Source organism: Gymnogyps californianus, unplaced genomic scaffold, assembly GCF_018139145.2.
Source record: "Gymnogyps californianus isolate 813 unplaced genomic scaffold, ASM1813914v2 HiC_scaffold_109, whole genome shotgun sequence".
Classification (NCBI taxonomy): Eukaryota; Metazoa; Chordata; class Aves; order Accipitriformes; family Cathartidae; genus Gymnogyps; species Gymnogyps californianus.
The window spans coordinates 156137-181280 of record NW_026113990.1 but is presented as its reverse complement, the minus strand read 5'-3'; the positions used below and the strand labels follow the sequence as shown (position 1 = coordinate 181280).

General features: G+C 41.6%; 1 pseudogene; it reads right to left on the bottom strand.

Annotated features, from left to right (window-relative positions):
• Nucleotides 1–8782: 8782 nt before the first annotated feature.
• On the bottom strand, nt 8783–13947 carry LOC127027959 (selenoprotein P-like; annotated as a pseudogene).
• Nucleotides 13948–25144: the final 11197 nt, after the last annotated feature.

The following is a 25144-nucleotide window of genomic DNA, read 5'->3' as shown; positions in this document are numbered from 1 at the left end:
CCATTGTGGAGCACATGGCGCTTCCCTTGATGGGTTTGTGGGAGTGTGATGTAGTCAATCTGCCAGGCCTCTCCATATTTGTATTTCAGCCATCGTCCCCCATACCAGAGAGGCTTTAACCGCTTGGCTTGCTTAATTGCAGCGCATGTTTCACATTCATGGATGACCTGTGTGATAGTGTCCATGGTCAGGTCCATCCCTCGATCATGAGCCCATCTATATGTTGCATCTCTTCCCTGATGGCCTGAGGTGTCGTGGGCCCACCGAGCCAGAAATAATTCACCTTTATGCTGCCAATCCAGATCCACCTGAGCTATTTCAATCCTAGCAGCCTTGTCTACCTGTTGATTGTTTTGATGTTCCTCAGTGGCCCGGCTCTTAGGTACGTGGGCATCTACATGACGTACTTTCACAACCAGGTTCTCTAGCCGGGCAGCAATATCTTGCCACAATGGGGCAGCCCAGATGGGTTTACCTCTGTGTTGCCAGTTACTCCGCTTCCATTGCTGCAACCACCCCACAGGGCATTTGCCACCATCCATGAGTCAGTACAGAGATAAAGTATTGGCCATTTTCCTCGATCAGCAATGTTGTGGTGGGTTGACCCTGGCTGGATGCCACCTTCTCCTTCTGCAGTTTCTGCAACTTGTCGCATAGGACTCCATACAGCCGCCTTCCACCTCCGATGCTTTCCTACAATGTGACAGGACCCATCAGTGAACAGGGCATATTGCCTCTCCTTTTCTGGCAGTTTATTGTACAATGGTGCCTCTTCAGCACGCATTACCTCCTCCTCTGGTGATATTCCAACATCTTTGCCTTCTGGCCAGTCTGTGATCACTTCCAGAATTCCTGGGTGACTGGGGTTTCCTATTCGACTTCGTTGTGTGATCAGTGCAATCCACTTACTCCATGTAGCATCAGCTGCATGATGTGTAGAAGGGACCTTCCCTTTGAACATCCAGCCCAGCACTGGCAGTCGGGGTGCCAACAGGAGCTGTGTTTCAGTACCAACCACTTCTGAAGCAGCTTGAACTCCTTCATATGCTGCTAATATCTCCTTTTCAGTTGGAGTATAGCGGGCCTCAGATCCTCGATATCCCCGACTCCAAAACCCTAGAGGTCGACCTCGGGTCTCCCCTGGTGGTGCTTTCTGCCAGAGACTCCAGGTAGGGCCATTCTCCCCGGCTGCGGTGTAGAGCACATTTTTAACATCTGGTCCTGCCCGGACTGGCCCAAGGGCTACTGCATGAACTATCTCCCGTTTAATCTGTTCAAAGGCTTGTTGTTGCTCAGGGCCCCATTCAAAATCATTCTTCTTCTGGGTCACTTGATAGAGAGGGCTTACAGTCAGACTATAATTTGGAATATGCATTCTCCAAAAACCTACAACACCTAAGAAAGCTTGTGTTTCCTGTTTACTAGTCGGTGGAGACATAGCTGCTATTTTGTTGATCACATCCATTGGGATGTGACGACGTCCATCTTGCCATTTTATTCCTAAAAACTGAATCTCCTGTGCGGGTCCCTTCACCTTACTTTGTTTTATGGCAAAACCAGCTTTCAGAAGAATTTGGATTATTTTCTCCCCTTTCTCAAAAACTTCTTCTGCTGTGTTGCCCCATACGATGATGTCATCAATGTATTGCAGGTGTTCTGGAGCTCCACCTTTTTCCAGTGCAGTCTGGATCAGTCCATGGCAAATGGTGGGGCTGTGTTTCCACCCCTGGGGCAGTCGATTCCAGGTGTACTGGACGCCCCTCCAAGTGAAAGCAAACTGTGGCCGGCACTCTGCTGCCAAAGGGATTGAGAAAAATGCATTAGCGATATCACTTGTGGCGTACCACTTGGCTGCCTTTGACTCCAGTTCATATTGAAGTTCTAGCATGTCTGGCACGGCAGCACTCAGCGGTGGCGTGACTTCATTCAGGCCACGATAGTCTACTGTGAGTCTCCATTCTCCATTAGACTTCTACACTGGCCATATGGGGCTGTTAAAGGGTGAGCGAGTCCTGCTGATCACTCCTTGGCTCTCCCGTCGATGAATCAGTGTATGGATGGGAATCAGGGAGTCTCGGTTGGTGCGATATTGCCGCCAGTGCACCCTTGTGGTAGCGATTGGCACCTGTTGTTCTTCAACCCTCAGCAACCCCACAACCGAAGGGTCCTCAGAGAGTCCAGGCAAGGTGGACAACTATTCAATTCCCTCTGTCTCCAAGGCAGCTATACCAAAGGCCCACTGGTACCCCTTTGGGTCCTTGAAATACCCTCTCCTGAGATAATCTATGCCAAGGATGCATGGGGCCTCTGGGCCAGTCACAATGGGGTGTTTCTGCCACTCATTCCCAGTTAGGCTTATTTCAGCCTCCAATACAGTTAGCTGTTGGGATCCCCCTGTCACCCCAGAAATACAAATGGGTTCTACCCCTTTATAGCTTGATGGCATTAGGGTACACTGTGCACCGGTATCTACTAGAGCTTTATACTCCTGTGGATCTGATGTGCCAGGCCATCGCATCCACACAGTCCAGTAAACCCGGTTGTCCCTCTCCTCCGCCTGGCTGGAGGCAGGGCCCCTCTAGTCCTGGTCATAGGATTCCCCACTCACTTCTTGTAAAAATGGATTAGAATTCCTTTTCATAGGATCAGGAGTAAGATCAGCCCTTCCACTCTGTCGGCCACACCGCTCACAGTGCTCACTGGAGGCTGAAGCAGCAATTTTCCTGGAAGAACCCTCATTTGTGGTTGTTTTTCCTCGCAATTCACGTACCCGTGCATCTAGGACCGAGGTAGGTTTTCCATCCCACTTCCTCATATCCTCTCCGTGGTCACGCAGGTAAGACCACAGGGTACCCCATGGTGTATACCTTCTCTCTCCTCTCTCTTGCCCAGAAGAATACCTTCTCCTAATAGCTGAGGTAGTGGTCCGTACAGGTGGGAGGCAAAACTTATCCTCAAATCGCTGGAACTCTTGGGACCATTTCTCGGCTAGTATGTCTGGCAGTTTCTCCACAGCCGCGACGAGGGAGGAAGTGAGACTTTCTTCGTATTGCCAAAGTCGGCGAGCCAATTCATCCACTGTTGGTCCCTCCTCATCTTTCCAGTCCATTACTGCCAATGCATTGGCATACGACGATGGTGAGCTTCGTACAAACTTCCACCACATGGGTCGTGCACATTGGACTTCATCTGGATCTGTGGGTAACCGCCCATCATCTGGGTCATAATAAACCATCTCCCGCACGGCTAATTCCCTCAGGTACTGGATACCTCTCCATGGTGGTCCACTTGCCTGGGTGACATACAACATCTTCCTTGAAGGGGTACCTTTCCCTCACGCCCGATAGAAGTCGCCTCCAGAGGCTGAGGGCTTGTGTTTTTTTCCAATTGCCTTGTCAATGCCCCCTTCCCTAGAAAGGGATCCCAACTGCTTGGCTTCCTTACCCTCTAATTCCAAGCTACTTGCCCCATTATCCCAGCATCGGAGCAGCCAGGTGATAATGTGCTCGCCTGGATGACGGCTGAAGTCTTTTCGCATAGCTCGCAGCTCACTCGGGGATAGGGATCGGGTGATTATCTCCGGTTCTGCCTCTTCCTCCTGTTCTCGTGATGACCCTGGTTCACCTTCATCCTTCGCTAAGCGAACTGATTTTTTTGTATATTTCTTCTTCTGTATAGGGGCGATATTGATATTGGCACCGGTTGATTCTCTAGTTCAGCTGCATCATCCATCGCCAAGGTTTGAGTAGCCACAGGGCCTGTCGCTGGGGTTTGAGTAGCCACAGTGCTTGTCATAGGGATTAGAGTAGCTGCAGTAGCTGTCGCCAGAGTTTGAGTAGCCACAGTGCCTGTCGCTGGGGTTTGAGTAGCTGCAGTGCCTGTCACCAGAGTTGAAGTAGCCGCAGTCGTGGGAGCTGATCTCTGGGTGGTATTTTTAAATAGTTGTTTAACCCTAGACAAGATCTGAATCACATGCAGGAACAGGCTGGTTCCTAGCAGTAGGACCATGCTGAGTTCAACATCCCAAGGATATTCAAAATTTACAAACTCCTTCAATGCTATTGTAATTAACCTGGCAGAGAAAGGGAAGGTGTGGGAAGATGTCTCCCCAATAGGTTGGCTCCCCGAGGAGAAAAGGTAGAAAGTGCAGTTATTAATATTCTCTAGGAGATAGCACCCGAAGTACGGAGATGTCTCCTCCACAGATTGGCTCCCAGAGGAGAAAAGGTAAAAGGTACAATTATTAATAGTCTCCCATAGGCAGCTCCCGAAGTACAGAGGTGACAACAATGCCGAGTACAAACACCCAATTAGTTTCACGGCCTGCACTTCTATCATATCATAAGCCAGTGTTACAAACAACAACAACAAGATGATAACTCTAGCCCGGTTCCCACAGATGATAAACAGCACAACAGGGAGCATATACTGCAAGTAGGGCATTACATAACGCAACTTCAAGAACCACAACACCAACTTTGAGAGCAAAAGAGTCCATATTGTAACCAGTGACTATCAAACCAATACAATGAATACTTATAACAAGTTTGTTTTAACACACTCTGATCAGATCCGTCATTATCTCAACCCTTCGAGCCCCACGTTGGGAGCCAAAAGGGCTGTCGTGGTTTAACCCCAGCCAGCAACTCAGCACCACGCAGCCGCTTCCCCCTCCCCCTCCCAGTGGGGTGAGGAGGAGGAAAGGAAAATAAAAGTAAAACTTGTGGGTTGAGATAAGAACAGTTTAATAACTAAAGTAAAATATAATACTAACAATAGTAATAATGAAATATAATGATAATAATAATAGTAATGAAAAGGAATATAACAAAAAAAGGAAGGGGGGGAAGAAAAAAAAACAGTGACACACAATGCAATTGCTCACCATGCACTGAGCAATGCCAGAGCCACAATCCACACCTTCCAGCCAGCTCCCCCCTGTTTATGTACTGGAAATTTGGGGATCAAACCTGCGACCTTTTTGCATTATTAGCACCACGCTCTAACCAACTGAGCTAACCACTGGGCATGACGTTCCATGGTATGGAATACCCCTTTGGCTAGTTCGGGTCAGCTGCCCCGGCTCTGCTCCCTCCCAGCTTCTTGCACACCTGCTTGCTGGCAGAGCATGGGAAACTGAAAAGTCCTTGGCTTAAGATAAGCGCTACTTAGCAACAACTAAAACATCAGAGTGTTATCAACATTATTCTCACACTAAATCCAAAACACAGCACTGTACCAGCTACTAAGAAGAAAATTAACTCTATCCCAGCCAAAACCGGGACACCGTCCCACCTCTAGACAACTCATTTCATGCATCTTTGCACTGATGTTGATATAGCTGGAGTTCAACTTAATACCTTTGACATGAACAACAACAAAAGCCCACATGTGAAGTGGTTTTAGTACAGAACTGTTAACTTGGAAATTTAAGATAGAACTGACATAATGTCGTGGTTTAACCCCAGCCAGCAACTAAGCACCACGCAGCCGCTTGCTCACTGCCCCCCCACCCAGTGGGATGGGGGAGAGAATCAGAAAAAAAAACCCTCGTGAGTTGAGATAAAGACAGTTTAATAGGACAGAAAGGAATGAAAAACAATGATAATGATAATAATAATATGACAATAGTAATACTAAAAGAATTAAACTATACAAAGCAAGTGGTGCACAATGCAATTGCTCACCACTCGTTGACCAATGCACAGTTAGTTCCCGAGCCGCGATCCGCCCCTCCCAGCCAGCTCTCCCCAGTTTATATACTGGGCATGATGTTATATGGTATGGAATATCCCTTTGGCCAGTTTGGGTCAGCTGTCCTGATGGTGTCCCCTCCCAGCTTCTTGTTCCCCTCCAGCCTTCTTGCTGGCTGGGCATGAGAAGCTGAAAAATCCTTGACTTAGTATAAACACTACTTAGCAACAACTGAAACCATCAGTGTGTTATCAACATTCTTTTCCTACTAAATCCAAAACACAGCACTATACCAGCTACTAGGAAGAAAATTAACTCTGTCCTAGCTGAAACCAGGACACATAAATGACTGTGATATAAATTATATACGTACATGATTGGTTTTGTAGGCTGGGGACTTTGGGATGTCACAGAAATAGGATTCTGGGGAAGTCATCTTTGTAATTTTGTGATACAAAATACTGAGAAAAATATTCTTATTAGAATATTTCTCATTAGCAATAGCATATTGTATTGGTATATAATTCTACGTGATATTTAACATTGAAGCATTTGCTTGCATTTTTACAGAAGCTGCAACATCTCCAGGAGGAGAAAAACAAGGAAATTGAAATTCTCCGAAATACCAGAAGAGACTTAGAGCAATGTCTTAATAAAGGCCAGGACTTGCACTTCAAATGGAGGTGATTTTGAGTAAATGACATGAAGTATTTCAGTAGTACATACAATGAGAACTAGAAACAGTATATTTAAAACTGTGCACCTGAAAGTAAAAACAGAATATGAAGAAATACCGAATATTTTTAATTGAAAACTCTTATCAAATATTCCAAAGGCATGCGTTCTGCTTATATTCAGTACTACTTTCTTGCTAATCAGCATTCACAATAAAAAGATTCAGGTTTCATAGGAGTAATAATTTCCCTATTAAATCATCATTAATTATGGTGTACACTTCCAGAGCAGTTTTCCTTTGAATATTCACTTCTTCATCCAGGAATCCTTCGAACAACTATATTTTTACTTCAATTCAGTTAATCAAAGTTAAGAAATGCTAAGCTACAGACAGAGAAGTTATACAAGTTTCAGTGGTATATTACCTTACTAATCAATACAGATTTCTCGAATTCAGCACTGTTATAAACAAAGATAAACATTAAACCAAGATTGAATTTGTTCTGCCCCTCCCTCTTTTTGATACTGATACTGATTCTGCATGAAAAGTTAACATTGTTTCTCACTTTAGGCACGATCTTACTGATTTAGTGGGATTTTACAAGCTGTAGTAGTATGTATTAATGGACCCTGATACCGTATCTAAGTGTCATGGTTTAACCCCAGCTGGCAACTAAGCACCACACAGCCGCTCACTCACTCCCCCCCGGTGGGATGGGGGAGAGAATCAGAAGGGTAAAAGTGAGAAAACTCGTGGGTTGAGATAAAGACAGTTTAATAGGGAAAGCAAAAGCCGCGCACACAAGCAAAGCAAAACAAGGAATTCATTCACCACTTCCCATCGGCAGGCAGGTGTTCAGCCATCTCCAGGAAAGCAGGGCTCCATCACGCATAATGGTTACTTGGGAAGACAAACGCCATCACTCCGAACATCCCCCCTTCCCCCAGCTTTATATGCTGAGCATGACGTCATATGGTATGGAAAATCCCTTTGGTCAGTTGGGGTCAGCTGTCCCGGCTGTGTCCCCTCCCAACTTCTTGTGCACCCCCAGCCTCCTCGCTGGTGGGGTGGGGTGAGAAGCAGAAAAGGCCTTGACTCTGTGTAAGCACTGCTCAGCAATAACTAAAACATCCCTGTATTTATCAACACTGTTTCCAGCACAAATCCAAAACATAGCCTCATACTAGCTACTATGAAGAAAATTAACTCTACCCCAGCCAAAACCAGCACACTAAGTCACAAAAGTTAAGCATGTAAATCTCTTACATTAAAATAATGCAATTACTGCTTGTATCTTACATTTGAGATAAAAAGTTATTTTGGCACATTGCCTAGGAATATGCTTTTCTTGTACATAATTTGTATCCCTAGGTTAGAAAAAAAACACTTTTGAATATATTCCATCTTCTTAATAAAAAATGATGAAAATATCTGTTTTGGTTGTCTTCTATTCTTGATTCCAAAACATCAGACAGGAGCCCCTAGGTCATAGTTTATGCTCCTGTCCTCACAAATGCAAGAAGAATGTTAGAAGAGAAACAAGAAAGACAAATTAATCAAGAATGCAGACACCCTCCCAGTGCAAACTACGGGTCAATTAAATTTCTTTAAATTATGAAGCTTTTCACTGATGGAATTTGACAGGTTGTCGTGATTTAACCCCAGCCGGCAACTAAGCACCACGCAGCTGCTCGCTCACTGCCCCCACCCAGTGGGATGGGGGAGAGAATCAGGAAAAAAACCTCATGGGTTGAGATAAAGACAGTTTAATAGGACAGAAAGGAAGGAAAAATAATGATAATGATGATAATAATAATAAAATGACAATAATAATACTAAAAGAATTAGACTATACAAAACAAGTGATGCACAATGCAATTGCTCACCACTCACTGACCAATGCCCAGTTAGTTCCCGAGCAGCAATCCACCCCTCCCAGCCAGCTCCCCCAGTTTATATACTGGGCATGATGTCATATGGTATGGAATAGCCCTTTGGCCAGTTTGGGTCAGCTGTCCTGGCTGTGTCCCCTCCCAGCTTCTTGTGCCCCTCCAGCCTTCTTGCTGGCTGGGCATGAGAAGCTGAGAAATCCTTGACTTAGTATAAACACTACTTAGCAACAACTGAAACCATCAGTGTGTTATCAACATTATTCTCATACTAAATCCAAAACACAGCACTGTACCAGCTACTAGGAAGAAAATTAACTCTATCCCAGCTGAAACCAGGACACAGGTATTGTGTAATCCTAAGAGCAGTGCTCTGAAAGTCTACTTCTCTGCAATATTTTAACTCTACACACCTCTCTGTAATTTTTAATTGGAGGCAATAAAAATACTTAATCTGTTAATTTTTCCACTCTCGCAACTGTATGAATTTAGGTAGTAGGACTCCCTTGCATTTTTAAGGTGCTTAATTTGTTTTTCAGGCTCAGTTTCTTGCCTTTTCCTGTCAATGTCAGGTGTCACTAGTTTCACTTGCTGCTGGTGACTCTCGGGCAGCAGTGAGCAGACATCACTGTCAAGATTCAATGATGTCCTCTGCTGACAGCTGGCCATGTCACCTGCAAGAATTTGGAAGTGCTCTGTGATGCTGTCAAGTGACAGAATTTCCTAGCTCTTCAAACAAAAGGTGTCAACAATGACAGCATCAGCTACTAGAAGTTGAGTCTGATGCTGTCTGCCAATGTCAAGTTAACTGTTTTTTACAGCTGGTTTTCCCTTTTTTTCCTAGCTTTTTATCTTGTGTAAGAATTTCCACACTTTCTCCTGGAGGACCAGTGTCTACCTGTTCATGACTATCTGCTGATCATGTCTGTTATGGTCAAAAACTTTTAGGAATTATAATTCAAGTAATTGCTAATAACAAGTATTCTTACTGTAGGATCCCACATTTCACTTGCCTGAGGCCTACATTTAGATGGAAAACTGTATGATGGGGACCAAAACAATATTTCTTCTCATTGAACTTTTATGACTATGTATGTACATTTCTTGATAATCCTTAAAGTAGTTCTGATCTCTAGTTATATGTAAAACAAAGCTACCCTTCTTTTATAACAGTAACAATACTTTGTCACCTTGTATTATCACTTTTTAAAAGTAACTATTGTATACTGTGTTTAAACGTAAACTAAAAGGAATAGTAACTCAAACCAGCTCAGATTTGACTCCCAGGTTTTCAGAAAATATACTATTTGTTTAAGTACTTACCTGTCCCCAAAAACTAGAGTAGCTAAGTGCTCACTAGCTGCACGTTACTCCAGAAACAGAATTAGCATCCAATAATTGCATTTAGATTTCTGAAAATTATTTGCATTTCTATCAAGGGCAGGAATTTAGATAATCAGTCTATTATAAATTTGATCTAATTCATTTTGAAAAATGTTTAAAAGCTCTCTGTCAAGACACATGAAATGTGTAGATTCTAAATCATGTCTTTTTGGATTAATCACACTGAAATAATTTTTTTTAAGTACCAGTCAAATCCAGTTTCCTTTTCTAGTATATATAGAATGAAGCAAGAAAATACCATGTAAGAGCAGTTTCCATACTTTTTTTCACAGTATGCAATCTTAATAGATTCTTCTACATATTGGAAAGACAGGAAGGAATAGGGCAGACCCAGATGATACACTAGACAGCTGCATCTAAGGAGAGAAAGACTTTGTGGTTACATATACATTAACATATACCTAAAATTAAATATGTCTTCTTATCATACCTTATTTTATTCACGTCAATCCACCCATACTGTACAGTCTCATGGAGAATGTTTCTGTCCAAGGAGCTTACAGGGAAAAACAGTATCTGCCTTACAAACGTCTGCCCACTCAACTGCATTGGTCAGTAGTGTGAAGCATGATTTCTGGCTGATGTAATAACTCTACTGGCAGAAGCCTCTAGTTTAGTGGCATTTAGACTAGCAAAGGTACACTCATTACAGACCTATCTTGAGGAGGGCTGTTTGCATAGTGGTACAAATCACTACATGATTGTTGCATTCATACAAGGAATGTTTTAATGCAGCATGACATGTTTTTTGATTGGAATGTGTATTGTGGTGCATCTGCATTAGTGATTTAGTGTGCATGAGGGGATTTTTATGGTGCCCCATGTCTGTACTTGAGTGTTCTGGTATGCACTTGACTACACAACTGGTACACAAAGGAGCTGGAGTAAATGTGGAACTTGCACATGACAGCACCTTGTTAAGTACCCCACCTGCAATGTCAACACACAGTCCTCTAGCCTTAGCTCCCTACACGTCTGCAGTGCACATCTAGGACCAGCAACAGGCAAAGACTTCACTGCCAATAAAGGCACAATAAGGACATACATTCCTAGAACCATAATGGATCACAGGCAAACTAGTGCCAAACCAATTCATAGTGCAGGTGTATCCTATGTGTCGACAGCACAAAACTGTTCAACCGTTCAAATGCCATGGGCCAGGCATCAGCTTTGGGGCCCCTCCATGCATTACATACAGCCTTGTTCTGTTTGTCTGTCATACAACAGCAACCTTCCATACTTAGGCGTATTTGCTGCTGTAACATGCAATCACTTTCTAAAGATCATTCCAGTGCTATTTTCATCCCACAAGCCTAATTTAGCTAATTTGTGCAATTTCATCATATTACCAAAAAAAAGTTAAGTAACTTTCTAATTCTTTATTCAGTATGAACTGAGAATTTTCATTACAGTAACATAATAGTAATTAAGATGGACACATTAGAAGTGCAGGACTTGTCAAATAATTTCCATCACATCAAAACTGAAAAATCAGCATTTCAGTTAAACAATTATTATTGGTTCTGCCAAAAGATACATGTCCCAGAATCCTATGATCAAAAAGCTATTTTTTTCCAAAGTTTTAAGTTTCACCTAAAGACTAATTTTTCCATACGGCTACATGACATTTTCAACAACTGTGGTCAAAATGTTTTCATGAGAACTCAGATAGCTTTTCTCATTTGATTCTACTTTCACATGCATGGACGTAATGAAGTTGTCTGAAAATAAAAATAGTGTAAAAGACCAGAATCATGCTATCAAATTCTACACTCAGTTATATTAATCTAAAACCACAGTGATTACAAAGAAAAATGTATTTATCTCAAACTTACTTAAGCAAAAGCAGACTTTTCTTTTGTAGCTTCCTTTTTCCAGTAAAAGTGCAAGTGCTTTACTTAGTGCAACTTAGAAGTTGATTATGATGTCTTTGTTGTGAGGTAACCAGGTTATTTGCAAATCAGTGAAATAATATAGAGATTTACAAAGCATTACTCTAAATACATGCAAATATTTTCCTGTTTTTCCCTCTAAACACAGACCTGTCATAGATGAGAAAATCATCATTGTTTCCATTTAAGGTAGTCCAGACATCAGCTTGCTGTTCATCTTGCTGGTAGACAGTAATATAGTCTGAAACACTTTCTTTCAGTAAGTGAAATTTCCTCTGGGAATAAGTTCCTTGATGGTTGACAGCCACATATGAGATATTGACCTGTCCTTCATTCTCTAACTTCACTCGCAGGTCCTCCAATCTAGTGGAGGATGTAAAGAAGCAAAACCATAAATCATTAGGGAATCATAAGATTTATTTTTCCTTTGGAATACAAAAATATTATTTTTAAATGTACGCATGCTTCCAGACATAAGTGATTTGCCACATTCAACAAAAGTTAATATGCTCCATCTTGCTTTCATTAGTGAATGTTATTTCCTCCCAGTTTTAATGACAACAGTCTAACACTATTAAAACATTCTTACCATTTGCCATGACTATCAACTATACTGTCACCAAACCAGACTCTACAATAGCTAATATGCCATGGGTCCTGTCCTTGTAAGTAGAATGCAGTACTAAGTAAAGCAGACATCTGTTTTCAGACTGAATTCAGTGTTATTTTTATTTCATTTTTTTCACGCTCTTCATGGTCTAACACAGTTAGTTTATCTGATGTCTTTATTTAAATGTTGAGTTTTAGGTCACAGTTGGTTAAAGAATGCATAGAGTAAATACAGCAGGAAGGTGAATAATCAAGAAAGCAAACCTGCAGTAAAAGGCCAATAGCTCTCCCACTCATCTTGACACAGCTATTTTCTCTAATAGCCAGAAAAGGGATATTACAGCAACTGGGTCAAAAGGATGGCTATAGAATGTGTGCATGACCTGTCTGGCAGTTATTAGTCTTCCCCTTTGGTGTCCCATCACAAAAATCTTTCTTTGCTATATAGTACAGAAAGCTGCTTTCTTGCTGTATGATGTGTTGGGGTTTTTTTCCATTTCATTTGTCTCAGGATCATGCCTTCCTACTGAATTGCTCTAGAAAATTATTTTTTCAGTTTCAGGAAATAGCCTAGAACTTGAAAGATTCTTTAGAGCCTTTCTAAAATGTACAGAATCTAACCCAACTACCTTGAAAGCCAATCATAAAGCCCACTTTTTACTTTGATAGAGCCAGAGATTTACCACCACTTTTTCAAAATCCAGTTCTTGAAAAACTTGCAAAGACTATTATAATATGAAGTTATGCAGCCTAGAGGGGGAAACTAAGATGTTATTACAGTGATCAAAATCAAGCTCTGAAACCAGCACTATGAATTTTTAAGCCAATGTGATTTCACAATCACCAAATGAATCCAAGATAAAGGCTGTATGAAATTCCTGTTTGGGTCAGCTCAAAATTATTTTCTTGCTGCTGTTACTGTCATGATACCTAATTATTTGTACAGAGGTAGATTCTAGAAACCAGAGCACCAATGTCCCAGATCTTGTATGAAAATATAACACTGATTATTCCCTTGAATGCTTCATCTATTTTTCACAAGGCCAGTCTTTACCTTATCTTCTGGATTTTTTTTTAATATGTAGTACCTCTGAACAGGGGCTGGGAAAGCACATTAAAAGCACATGTTTTGATTTGCCTTTTCCCCTACAGATCTTACATAAGAAATGAGTGATCATGGATCTCTCTGTTTCAGGTGTTCTAGCCATGTCAGAGAATTATGATGTTTCTTGGCTTCAGCATCTTTGCTACATTAATCATCTGTTACTAACTGAAGCATAGCTCTTGAGGAACTGTTTCTGTTGGCTTTTCATGTGTTTTGGGTTTCATTAATGTCAAGTTGATCATACTTTTACATTGTAAATACAATCTGGAGAAGGTGATCTGTCAGTCAGGACTAAGCCAAGAGCTGAAGAATCTGAGCCACTGGCACAGAACACTCCCACTGGGAATTAACCTGGTCACTGGGTCACACATGCCAGCTGGGATGGTGGCATTTGAAGAAGCTAGAGTTCATTGAGTGCATCTGTAGTAGTTGGGCACATATATTATCCTCAGATGGCATTAAAAAATTGACCAGTCATGTTTTAACAAAAACTGGGAAAGAGATTTACGCTTACCTGGAAGCCTGCAGCAGGCACAAGTATCAGCTAGCTTGGAGGAGAGCTATCACCATCACTGAGCCCCTAGAGTTCAGCATTGGGTTCTCCTCCCCGATACACCATTCTGGGGGCTCCCTGCAGTTCTGGCTCTCTGTCCCTCCTCCTGGGACAAGTTCCACATGTCACCTCAGTGGGCCTAAGACCAATGGTCAACTTATCATTTGAAGGAAGGACAAATTACCCGATGGTACCCAAGAGGTGGTTAAGAAGACCATAGCTGTAGGACATCTGTATTTTTGTATGTTTCAGTGTATTTAGTAATACTTGGCAATCCTGTGATCTACAGAAGAAAACTAAAAGTTCCTTCAGTTTGGTCTGACTCTGCTTAGGCTCCTGGTGTTGTGGATCAACAGGATCAGGAAGAAGCAAACATGATCATGCAATGCCCAAAGCAGGGTATCTGTACAGATCTCCTATATGGATCTCATATCCCACACAATGATCAGTGATCCCTCTTTCTACAGGAATGATGCAGTTGCACCAGGAATTCATCAGGCAGCTTTAGGCTTTCCAGTACTGTGCACTGAGTCAATGCATAACTAAAGTGATTAAAGATCTGGACCAATTAATATGAAGAAAGTTAAACAAAAACCCTGATTTTGCTGTATTCAGACAGTTCTCTTTAACAGATCAGGTCTCAAAGAGGGTGTAACTGTAATCATAACTTCAGAAGTATCATCAGCAATACATACAATTCCCATTAAAGTCTTTATACCCAATAACTCTCCTTAGGAGATGTGGAGGAAAATGATTCGTCAGCTAAATCCACAGCAGTTCATTCCAGGTGACTTTAAAGACCTCTCACCAGAAATACCTGTACAAGAAATTCTTGTTAATGATTTATAATAGGTCATCCAAGCATAGTTCACTGCACTGAATCCTAGCCAGGGAATGGAAGTTATGACAGCACAGTACATGGGATTCAGTGACAATATACAGTGAACTTACAGGAAGTTCAAGTCTGTTCTTTGCTTATCATCTGTTGTAAAATGCATGAAAACTGAAGTGAAAACTGGGTCCAGCTAATGAATAAGAGGGATTTGTATGAAAAAAATCTCTTTCAAGAACTGTTGAATTGTGATGAAAAATGGATGACATATTTTTACTTAAATTTCTTTTTGTGGCTCTATGTTGCTTTATTTTTCAGAGAGTACAGCAGTGGCTGCAAACATCATGGTCTGCAACAGATGTTAAGAGAGCTTAGGGACAGATTCAGATAGCTGGGTGTAAGATGGAGATTGTTTTACATGAAATGGAGTCTGACAAACTAAAATAATTATGGCTTCAAATACATGATATTGGAGGTTGATTGATGATGATACTTTTTTTCAGATAGCATAAACCTGGAATGCTGAACTGTGAAAAAAATCTTGTGTGCCCTTCTTAGGGCAAGAATATGTGAATGTGCCACCAGCACCAGTAATGAAGGTATAACTGGCTAAATCAACCATTTTTTACTGTTCTGTCCATCTTGGAAATTCAAGAGCAGCTGTCATTTCAGCATCAAAGCGCTCTCAGTAGAAAATTGTTTGTGAACTGCTGAAACAATTTGCAGATGAAATACAAAAATAGATCAGATCAGTCTAAGTGACAGTTTTCACTTAACAAAATATACTTTGCTGCTGCAGCACACAGGAAGCTGAGATTGATAGCCATGTACTCCCACCATGAGTAAAAACTATTTTCACAAAAAAGGGGCCTCCTAGTACCATAATGAACTTCAAACGTAAGTACCTCAAGTGGTCTCTGTAGATAAAGAAATATTGTAAAGCAATACTGACCTGAGGACTGGTGGAAGAACTGAACTGTTTATTAAATCTGTTCTATATAAAAGCAGAGGGAGAGCTGTGCTGATACATATGCTTGCAACAATCAAATCCTGAACAGACTAACTGCCTCCTGTTTTTTGAAAGCTGATGAAAGTCTGGAAGAGTCAGATCTTTATCATCTGATTTATATCAGTAAACATCATTTGAAATGAGAGGAGGACTTATAGCAGCTATCTTACAGTAACACCTTTCCTGTTGTTGTCAGTGCCATTATTTAGAGTCAGCAATAGTGATTAGCATTCAGCCCCTGCCTAGATTTGATTTCTGTTAACAAAGCTATACTGGCTTACAAGTTGTGCCTTCAGCAGACAGTACTTTGTAAAATGTTCAGCAACTACAGTACCAGTTATTGATATATAGCTACTTGGTATCTGCAACCCACACTCAGAATGTAATGGGTATACCTATAGCCAGCTGGATAACTGCACACCTTCTAGAAGTCTTAAATGCTTATTGATTGAATAGACTGGAATAGCTTTAATACTAGATTATATAATATATCTTTTGTAAATTCATACTAAATGGTGGAAAAAAAAAAGATAGAAAGACCATCACTAGCTTCAGATTTCCAAGTATTTCCTATTCTCCTGAAGAGTTCACATTTTTTTCTGAAAAAGATAATTATTAAGTAACATACATTTCTTTGTATGTGTTTTGGATGAAATAAGTATAACAGAAATCTCCAATCTTCTGATATTAGTCCTATATTTTATTTTCCACAGATGCAGTCCTTGAAGGTAACAATGAAGGCAAAGTAAAATTTTGACTACAAAATATTATTTCTGTAGTACATTGGCAATGGGCCAGCAAAGATTGGGGACCATTATATCTGACAAACATATTAGCCCTACCTTGACACTGGCAGCTTTCCTATTTTTCCTACAGCTTTGGTCTCCTAGGTTTTGAGTGGTTGGGGGAAAAGTCAAAATCAGAGTAGTAGAACTGTAATAGCATTTCAGAATAAAGGCCACGGTATGCAACACAGAGCAAATAAAACAGTGTTTGAAAGAAAGAGGAGAAGTGAGAGTAGAGAAGATATGATGACATCTTACCTGAGGACACCTTTGGAAGTCACCTGCACAAGCCATCACACTACTCCACATCACTCCAAATAGCAAAGACATGAAAAAATCTGTCCTGCAAAATTCACTAGCAGCCATTATTGGTTGCTTCTATGAAATTGCCTTTATTTCATATGTTCACATGTGCTTGGATGGACCTCTTGGCTTGTCTGAGAATTCACACTGAACAGGCTTCATATCATGTTCTCTAATTACAGGTAATAACAGCAATACTCACTTTTGAATCTCCTCACCATCCAGTTCCAAAAGCATTGGCTCAACTTGTGGAACTTGAAAAGTGACTGAGTCCTGGTCCTGACAAGAAATTGTCATCACACCATGCTTCAAAATTTCTCCAGTCAATAGAGGTTTGCATGGCTGCTCATTTGTAAGGACTCTTGTAGACCTACAGGAGAGAGAGGTCCCAGGTTGGCATTTTACTTTGGTAAGTCCTCATCTCTAGCTGACCTTCATTTTAATTTTTTTTTCTGTCTCTTGGCAGGAAGACATGTTCAAAATATTACTCACATACACCTTATATTTACTAGTTATTATTTACATATCAAGCATATAACAGTCTTAAGAATTGAATTTAAGGAGGTGGTAGTAACCCCAGTAGGGCCCAGAGTCAGTGTCTCATGGTGGAACAGCTGAGCAGCTCCCACACCTGTCTTTGACTATCAGAGTTTTAACCAGCCCTCTAAACTGCAAGCTGAATTTTTCTGAACTTTTGCTTGTCAGCAAAAAAAGAAAAAAGAAGAAAAATAAAATAGGGATTTGTGCTGATCCTGCATCACAATCTTTACCAGATTTCCTGTAAGAACTCAAGAAGAGGAAACAGAATATGAATGTGAAGTGAAAAAAATTTGTAGCACTTTAAAAATCATGGCGATAAAGCTGCAGAACATTCTCTCCAACACAGCTAGCAGGCATTCAGAAGGAGAGACAGACCAGAAAACTAAATGCATAAGTGATCCCATGACTGCAATAATAGTAATAATTAACAATAAATGCTTTTTAATTATATTCCCCTTTTCATTGCAAAGACTTCATGATGTCTTGCTTGTAAATGTTTTAAGTAAGTTAATGATAACATTTCTGTTGATTCTTTAACACAGACATGTGCCCGAGGTAAGTTACAAAATATATAAAGGATCATGCGGGATTTCAGATATCTAGCTCTCCTGAAGCCAAATGTAGGACTTCATTCTTCATTGTTCAGGCAAATCATTGTGCAGTCAGTGGCTCAGGCACTGTTTGAGGCTTACAGTGTGGATCATGCATGAGGCTGGTCTTAAGAACTTAAATGACAGAACAGACAGAGGCCGGGTGCTCTTTCAGTAGCACATGTGCTTTGGTAGCTGCTCCATCGGTGTGTCTGCAAAGGGAGTACTTAAGTTGCTGTTATAATCGGCATAGTTACAGTCAATATGTGCCACATAGCACCAAAGCTGCCTGGAGGTGTTGGTCGAAAGCCGGCTGAATATGAGCCGGCAGTGTGCTCAGGTGGCCAAGAAGGCCAATAGCATCCTGGCTTGTATCAGAAATAGTGTGGCCAGTAGGACTAGGGAAGTGATCGTCCCTTTGTACTCGGCACTGGTGAGGCTGCATCTCAAATACTGTGTTTAGTTTTGGGCCCCTGTCCTGGTTTCGGCTGGGATAGAGTTAATTTTCTTTTTAGTAGCTGGTACAGTGCTGTGTTTTGGATTTAGTGTGAGAATGATGTTGATAACACTCTGAGGTTTTAGTTGTTGCTAAGTAGCGCTTATCTTAAGCCAAGGACTTTTCAGTTTCCCATGCTCTGCCAGCAAGCAGGTGTGCAAGCAGCTGGGAGGGAGCAGAGCCGGGGCAGCTGACCTGAACTAGCCAAAGGGGTATTCCATACCATGGAACATCATGCCCAGTATATAAACAGGGGGAGTTGGCCGGGAGGGGTGGATCATGGCTCTGGCATTGGTCAGCGGGTGGTGAGCAATTGCATTGTGCATCACTTGTCTTTTCTTGGTTTTTATTTCTTTTTTGTTTATATTCCTTTTCATTACTATTATTATTATTATTATTATATTATTAGTTAGTATTATATTTTATTTTACTTTAGTTATTAAACTGTTCTTATCTCAACCCACGAGTTTTACTTTTTTTTTTCCTGATCCTCCTCCCCACCCCACTGGGAGGGGGAGGGGGAAGTGGCTGCATGGTGCTTAGTTGCTGACTGGGGTTAAACCAGGACAGCCCCTCAGTACAAGAAAGACATTGAGGTGCTGGAGTGTGTCCAAAGAAGAGCAACGAAGCTGGAGAAGGGTCTAGAGCACAAGTCTTATGAGGAGCAGCTGAGGGAACTGGGGTTGTTTAGCCTGGAGAAAAGGAGGCTGAGGGGAGACCTTATCGCTCTCCACAACTACCTGAAAGGAGGTTGTAGCGAGGTGGGTGTCGGTCTCTTCTCCCAAGTAGCAAGTGATAGGACAAGAGGAAACGGCCTCAAGTTGTGCCAGGGAGGTTTAGATTGGATATTAGGAAAAATGTCTTCACTGAAAGGGTTGTCAAGCATTGGAACAGGCTGCCCAGGGAAGTGGTTGAGTCACCATCCCTGGAGGCATTTAAAAGACATGTAGACAGGGGGTGCTTAGGGACATGGTTTAGTGGTGGACTTGGCAGTGTTAGGTTAATGGTTGGACTTGATGATCTTAAGGGTCTTTTCCAACCTAAATGATTCTATGATTCTATGGTATTGCACAGATGGATGGAAGGCTGTGCTAGAAAGAAAAAAGTTCTTGAAGGAAAAAATCTTCCCCTAGATATTGAAAATAATTATTTCCAGGTTGCCCACTTTCCCACTTAATTGCTCTTAATATTATCTTAATTGCATGTGGAATGTTTCCCTGATTGTCTCTAAGTTCTGAAGTAAACTTTAATCTATAATGAACATTTTATGAACGTATCAGTCAGACGCTATTTCTCCCAGCAATAATATAGTCCATAGGTCTACAGTTTTCTAGGAAGATTACATGGCCTGAAAGAAGGAGTAATCTAAAATTATCTGATAATGTTTCTGCATGTATAATACATGGAACTGCAGCACTGATAGTGGGCTAGGTCAAAACCTTTTCTGCCAGTTTAGCTTTAATCCTTTCCAGACCCTGTAGATTTCCATGGATTATTAAAGAGAACTAGAAAAATCACCACATTTCATGTCCTGATGCGCTATGTTCACTGTTGCTTATCAAAAAACCACAAACCAAAAACATTTTTGCAAATCAAGTTACAGAAGATTTCCTTGTGAAAATCTGGGTTACCTCTGAAGAGGTAATATCTACATATACAAAATCTTTATAAACAATGTGTATGTATGTTATTTCTACTCATGATGCACAATGCATACCCATACAAAAATGGCATGGTATATATTTATTTTAACAATAAACATAGATAACTTTTTAACACAGGTTTTTCTTAAGAGGTTTCCCAGACAAATACTGACCTAGCCAAGGCCTGCTGAATTTATATTGGGAGTTGAACTAGATGATCTTTAAAGGTCCCTTCCAACCCAAACCATTCTATGATTCTATATTCTAGGATAAAAGGAAAAATTAGCAAAGTACTTAACACCTACTGTTATTTAAGCACTAAGCCACTATACAGTTCTTTTAGGCATGCTTCTCATAATTCTGCAGAATCCAAATCACTATGGTTTATGAAACTGATAAACACTAAATTCTTAGACTTGCTTCTTCTTCCAGATATTTAAAATAATATAAAAGAAAATATTTGGATAAGAATGCTAGAATTCAACCACCCTCTCTTGCAGTGTTCACCAGACACTGATCTCCCTGATTTCACTAGTCAGCTGATTTTTGTGGGGTTACAAAAATATGAAACTTGCACACAGTAGATCAGATTTGGCATGGAGCTTGTAGGGCAGCAGACAATACTGAGTAGATATAAACACACATCCTGTACTAGCTGTGCATTTCCTCTGAAAATATAAAGATAACAAAGGAACAAGCTGACATCTTTGTGTCATAGATGTAAGGTTTAAGGATTTTTAACATCAGTTCACAATTCAGCATGTTACAGTTTTCAAGCATTGCATTTTACAGTTATCACTATTGTTTTGACTTTCATTAACTCTTTATATCTTCCCTTCCCTCTTGAAATAGTAATGAGGTGAGGAGAATTAACAGAACAGCTCTATCATACTGTCTGAGGCACAGCCCATATTTATTTTCCTTTAAAAACTTTAAAGAGTCACTGGTATTGTTTCACTAGGCATACCTATCAAAGGGGCTCTACAGAAATGTTTTTCTCTTGCATAATAGCACACATCTGGCTTGCTCTAGGCATGACGGTAAAGTCCTTTCTCCTTTCATGCACAGAACAAGTCATTGTGGAATGGAGACATGTTGAGTCTTCTGATACAGAGAAGATTTCTTGCAAATGATTGATATCACTACAGGAACAAGCAGTTGATTTCATAAGACTTTTTTTAATAGAGGAGATCAGAAAAGGCCACATTGTAGTTATCTGAATTCTGCACCTCCCTGGGTGAATCATTTGGTCGTAATGCAGGACAGTGTGGTGGGAGATCTGGGTGTGTATGAGTGCATTAAGCAGCTTTCAAAACTATTTGGTGAGCCAGACAGAACTCTCCAGCAAGCTGGGTGTAGGTCACAGGCTGCTAGGTGGATAGCCTTGCACTAGATAAGCTAATGGTCCCTTTTGGCCTTCATTTATAATCTGAATCAACTGCTTTTGGAAAATAGTTATCTACTCAATCCTGCACATAAGCACACCTTCTGAATTCTTGGTTTCACATTTGCAGTTTATTAGTTTCTTCATTTCTTCAGACAAGAGGGGTTTTTTATTAAAGAAGGGAAATGTATGATTCACACTTTTCTATGATTAGTTTAGTACTCATTTTTGTCTGTTTGCTACTTCACAGCTCTCCCTGGGAGAGGCAAACAACACCCAGTCTGGCTGAATGTTCTCTACCTTCTTCAACACTGCCGTGAGAAGCTCAGAGCTGGAGGAGAACATCTATGCTTTGGTATTATTCCCAAACTCAGCTGAACGTTGTGTTCAGAAGGCTTATCAGGTTATTTTAATGAATACAGATTTCTCCAGAGTGTCATTGAGGTGATTCTGGAAAAGGAAAAAAACATAGGGAATTTTTAGCCATAGAAATGGCTAATACAGATTAAACTAGAGATATGGATAAAAATCATTTGGATGTTTGCTTAACATTTTTTTCCTCATGTAAATAAAATGCACTATAAACCAGGTTATTTTGAGACTTACAACTAAACTGTATTGTTTTGTAACATAACTCTCAGAAATCCTAGAGGTAGTGCTGGGAAACACCACACTCATCTCTAAGAGAGGAAAAGGAGAACCTGAAAAGTTATAGCTCAATCAGTCTTAATTTTATATTTGAAAAGCTATTAGGACAAATTATGAACCGTTCATTTAAAAGCTCCCATCTAATCTGACAGAACAATTAGAAGGGTGAAGCCATAGGAAAAAAGTAAAGAAACACTATGGAAAATGCCATGGAAAAAAAAGCAAATGGTCAGAAAAAACCATAAATTAATGAATGTGGTGGGTTGACCCTGGCCAGATGCCAGGTGCCCACCAAAGCCGCTCTATCACTCCCCCTCCTCAACTGGACAGGGGAGAGAAAATAAAACGAAAGGCTCGTGGGTCGAGATAAGGGCAGTTTAATAAAGCAGAAGCAAAGGTTGCACATGAAAGCAAAGGAAAACAAAAGATTTTATTCTCTACTTCCCATCAGCAGGCGATGTTCGGCCACTTCCCGGGAAGCAGGGCTTCAGTACGCGTAGCGGTTGCTCCGGAAGACAAACGTAAACAAACGAATGCCCCCCCCTTCCTCCTCCTCCTCCCCCTAGCTTTTATTGCTGAGCAGACGTCATATGGTATGGAATATCCCTTTGGTCAGTTGGGGTCAGCTGTCCTGGCTCTGTCCCCTCCCAAGATCTTGCCCACCCCCAGCCTACTGGTGAGGGGGGGGCAATGTTGGAGAGACAGCCTTGATGCTGTGGGAGCACTGCTCAGCAGTAGCCAAAACCCTGGTGTGTTATCAACACCTTTCTAGCTACCAATACAGAGCACAGCACTATGAGGGCTGCTATGGGGAAAATTAACTCCATCTCAGCTAGACCCAATACAATCTCCACCCCTTATTCCATAACATTTGCATCATGCTCAGGTCCCACATCGAGCCCCACGTTGGGTGCCAAAAAGGACTGTGGTGGGTTGACCCTGGCTGGATGCCAGGTGCCCACCAAAGCCGCTCTATCACTCCCCCTCCTCAGCTGGACAGGGGGAGAAAAAATAAAACGAAAGACTCGTGGGTCGAGATAAGGACAGGGAGATCACTCAGCAATTACTGTCACGGGCAAAACAGACTCCACTTGGGGAAAAATGAGTTTAATTTATTACTAGTCAAATTAGAGCAGGATAATGAGAAATAAAACCAAATCTTAAAACACCTTCCCCCACCCCTCCCTTCTTCCCAGGCTTAACTTTACTCCTTATTTTCTCTACCTCCTCCCACCCCGAGCGGCACAGGGGGACGGGGAATGGGGGTTTGGGTCAGTTCATCACACGTTGTTTCTGCCGCTCCTTCCTCCTCAGGGGAGGAGGACTCACACTCTTCCCCTGCTCCAGCGTGGGGTCCCTCCCACGGGAGACAGTCCTTCATGAACTTCTCCAATGTGAGTCCTTCCCACAGGCTACAGTTCTTCACGAACTGCTCCAGCATGGGTCCCATCCACAGGGTGCAGTCCTTCAGGAACAGACTGCTCCAGCATGGGTCCCCCATGGGGTCACAAGTCCTGCCAGCAAACCTGCTCCAGCATGGACTCCTCTCTCCATGGGGCCACGGGTCCACAGGTCCTGCCAGGAGCCTGCTCCAGCACAGGCTTCCCACGGGGTCACAGCCTCCTTCGGGCATCCACCTGCTCTGGCGTGGGGTCCTCCATGGGCTGCAGGTGGATATCTGCTCCACCGTGGACCTCCATGGGCTGCAGGGGGACAGCCTGCCTCACCATGGTCTTCACCAGGGGCTGCAGGGGAATCTCTGCTCCGGCGCCTGGAGCACCTCCTCCCCCTCCTTCTTCCCTGACCTTGGTGTCTGCAGAGTTGTTCCTCTCACATCTTCTCACTCCGCTCTCTCTGGCTGCAACTGCCACTCCCCTGTAACTTCTTTTCCCTTTCTTCAATATGCTACCACAGAGGCGCTACCACTGTTGCTGATGGGCTCGGCCTTGGCCAGCAGCGGGTCCGTCTTGGAGCCGGCTGGCATTAACTTTATTGGACATAGGGGAAGCTTCTAGCAGCTTCTCACAGAAGCCACCCCTGTAGCCCCCACTGACTACCAAAACCTTGCCATGCAAACCCAATACAATGAAAAATAAGCAAACCACCAACCTTGTCTGGATAGGTAGAAGGTGCTGGAGTGAAAAAACTAAATGATTTTTAATTATTGTGTTGTGTTTTGGTCCTATAGCGGTAACTTTAGCAATATTTCGATTTGAATTACAAGCTATTGGAGATATAGTTCTTCAACTAAAAATTAGATCTATAATGATTTAAAGCAAACCTTTATATCTTTTAAATGCAGGAGGCATCAACATTCCTCATGTACTGCCATGTACCAGAAAACAAGAATGGGTGTGGCAGACAACTCCTAGATTGAAAACAATTGTCTGAACAGACCTACTAACAGGAAAATTAATATTATTACATTAGCAAGGCCATTAAGCAATAACATGAGGAAATAAAAGGGACATAAATTTGACTTCAAACTTTTTTATATTACATTACAAACCATCAGTATTGATAAAACTGGCAATCTTTATTATATATTTCTGTATTAAAGACTATATAAAAATGAATTTGAACTTGACTGAATGTCTATTGTTTATGTTTTGTTTGATGTTGTGGGATTTCTATGCTGGATGACTGCATTAACTTCATAGGCATTTACCCTTTTAGTGGAGGACAAACACAGTAAAGGCAATCAATCATGTAGATTTGGCACTAGGGAAAAGTGCTGGAGAAGTTAATAAAACAAGTTCATTCACGGGAATTATGTGGGCAAGCTCATAAGAACATATAGTCATTGCATGCGGCAGCTCTTCTTTGTCATGATTGACATAAAGGCTGTCAAAGGGATGATCATTGTGTCTGTTTTGACAAATTAAATTATTATGCTTGTTTATTTGGATGAATATGTTTTCATCTGGTGACAACACATGAAGCCTGGCTGACTATGGATGCCCCTGAAGACTGTGGCCTAGAAGAGAAATTCGCATTTCATGTTGCCAACATTCAGACAAGATAGCAGAGGGGCTGGTTACAGCCAGTGCTGCTCACTTGTTATCTTTTCCTAAGGCGCCTCAGCCAAATAA